This window comes from Apis dorsata, unplaced genomic scaffold, assembly GCF_000469605.1.
Source record: "Apis dorsata unplaced genomic scaffold, Apis dorsata 1.3 scaffold_77, whole genome shotgun sequence".
Classification (NCBI taxonomy): Eukaryota; Metazoa; Arthropoda; class Insecta; order Hymenoptera; family Apidae; genus Apis; species Apis dorsata.
In genome coordinates, this window is record NW_006263375.1 from 898,559 (window position 1) to 901,588 (window position 3,030).

Sequence of the window (3,030 nt, forward strand, 5' to 3'; positions counted from 1 at the left end):
GGTACCACTTTGGCTTTGAAACGACTTTGGACGATAGGATCGGATGATAAACAACTCGAAACGCAACCTTCTAAACGCACGTAACAATACTATTGTAGGACGAGTGTAGCCAAGCGACCAACTGCCGTGCTTGACACTGCGTCCTCCACGACATATGGGATAGGAACGATGGACTTGTACGTAATGTTTCCAGCCCTCCATACGAGCGAGCTTTGATACGAGCCACTCGAAAGGGAAAAGGATCGGTGCTTGACCAAGGATCATCGCTCCCGCTTTTCCATCCTATCGCGGATCAGTTGGTTTTTTTCTTTTTAAGACGTTTGAAAAAAATGGTAAAACTTTTGTAAGTAAAAGGATATAATCGATGAGTCATGTGTAATAAATGTGACAAAGTAAATAAACGAATGGAAAAAGAATTAGGAAAAGAAACTTAATAAAAAAAAAAAAAAAGAAAAGAAAAGAAAAGGAAGAGGAAAAATGAATAAATGAATCAAAAGAAATATCAAATTAAAAGAGACTCACGTTCTTCCTTGATCGGAAAACAGCTTGGTATTTCGATCTTCCGTTCTAAAACAAAAGGAAAAAAATAAACTAAATTAAATTCGTTAAAGGAAATCAAACTTAAACGTAATGTAAACGTGAAAAAGAACGAAATGATAAAAGGGGAAAAAAAAATGAGTTTCGAAAAGTATTGAAAAATATATATATAAAAAAAAAAAAGATAAAGAAAATGAATAAAAGAAAAAAAGAAAAAGGCGTTGAAATATCTCCTCCGGTAGTTGCACAAAATAAATAAGCTAACACTGAAGTTGATATCCCGACGAATACGGTTTCTTTACTGTCTCGTTTGCGGTTTTATCGTAAGATTTCAAAAAACGCTGAGACAATACGCCAGCTTATCCTGGCGGCACCATAACCGTTTTTATGGAGCATTGTCAACTCGGCGACACTTTTCCCCGAGGCGCGATCATAAATAATTTACCCAGAAACGCGCATATTCATTCGTCTTGGACCTACCTGTGCAAGATCCTCGATTTCCTTATCCAATTTTAATATTACTATCATTCTTACGTGCGTGTATTCCACATAGAAAAAAAAAAGACGGCAAATAACGCAATAGAAAGAAAAAAAAAATCTATTTCATATATCCTTTCTCTTGCTCCTTCTCAAAGTCGAAAATCGAGTACGAAAAATCGTGGCCCAGCCTCGTTTCACCCGAAATGGGCGCGAGTTTATTCGGTTTAAACGATGTTTTCGTTCCCATCAAGAGCCACTTAATCTCCGATCGCGTAAACTCGCGCAACAATAGGGGGACGCGTGGCCACGGAGGAGAGAGGGGGGAGGGTGGGAGGAGGGGCATGCACGTGATTACTGCCGACCGAAATTTCATCGCGGAGTCACGTGGCGGCGGAAAAACCGGCGGTGTACACACGAGGATCGGCTCGAAAAACCGAGCCGCAAAACCCGAAAGGATCCACGACGCCTACGAGGAAAACAAGCCCCGAGTTCCCACGTACGCGCACCACCAACCCCCTCGAGCTTTCGGTGTAACGTTTCGGATTACACCGTGTTTCGTCCTTGCCTGTGTACGTATACATCGACCGATATATTTGCTTCCACTCGTGATCGAATCGTTTCCACAACTTTGTTTCGAGGAGAAACTAGAGTTCGAAACAGAGTGTTTCTCCTCTTTATGTCATTTGTGTTGACGAATTTTAATTCTTCGAATAAATTACGAAGAGAAGAGTTGGGTTATTAATCCAGTTAGAGTGTTTTAAATCTCTCCTTCTTATCTGGATCTTGGTTTTATCTACACGATGGCTCGTATATCGCGATAAATAAAATCTCGATCTCAATAACTGTGCGACTTTTTTTTTTTTTTTTTTTTTTTTTTTTCTTTTTCGTTTCATCAGGAACTCGATTCGAAATTACAAAGATCGATCAACTAGATGATTTATCTTGTTACATATTGGATTATAATTATAAAATAATTGATAAAAATGTAGGTGAGAATAAATTTCGTTATTTTTATAGGATTGGGAATTGTACGTTGTTTGTTTAAAACGCGTAACATTTTAATCAAAGTTCAGCGTTCTCGTAGCGATGACGAACAAAATTTCTTTTATCTTATCTCGCGAAGAAGAAGTTCTGTTTAGACGATCGGCTCGGAATCAATGACATATGGCTGTAGATCATAGTGTAATAACGTTATCTCAACGTTAGTAATAAATGTGCCAACTCGCGTGGATGCTTCTGAAAAGGAGGTCGACTCTTGTCGCGGCGCCTTATCGATAGAAGGAGAACGTTTTATAGAACGAAACATGCATGTAACTATGTGATTCTTCGCTTAGATTTTTTCGCTTGCGAAAACTTGCTTGCGAATATCAATCTGCTAAATCTTTTTTACATCTAAGAGAGATAATTTTTCAAACAACACAGTGTCGTACTTTTTTCTTTTTCTTCGATTTTTCCACACAAAACGAAATTACGGAATGGACCACGAAACGCAACTCAACGTTCCTTCTCTCAACGAGACAATTGAAACGAGAGAATATAATCGAGATAATCTAATTACGTGGTCCATTCCGTGATACATTATACACTTGTACATACATGCAAGAAAACGACGATTAACATTATTGGTCTGGACAACACGAAAAATACAATAAAAAACTCACCGTTACGATCACTTCACGATCCCACGAGTATAGCGAAGGATCAGAGAAAGAAAGAAAAAAGAAGAAAGAAAGAAAAAAAAAAAGAAAGATCGATTCAGAAGAAGAAAAAATAAAACTATCGATCAAACCTTGATCTATTTGAAACGTGAACCCGGAAATGGATGGTGGACTTGGATCGGTGACGAGAGACGAAAAAAGTCGGTGGCGACGTAACGTGGGCACAGGGTGAGAGAGACGGGGTAACTCGATGCCTGGACGTTTGACGCGTGGCCGAAGGAACGGTTCCTCCTCCTTTCCCAGACGCTACTTTACACGCCATTCGTTTTTCTCCGTGTCCTCGCGGCGTTTTATC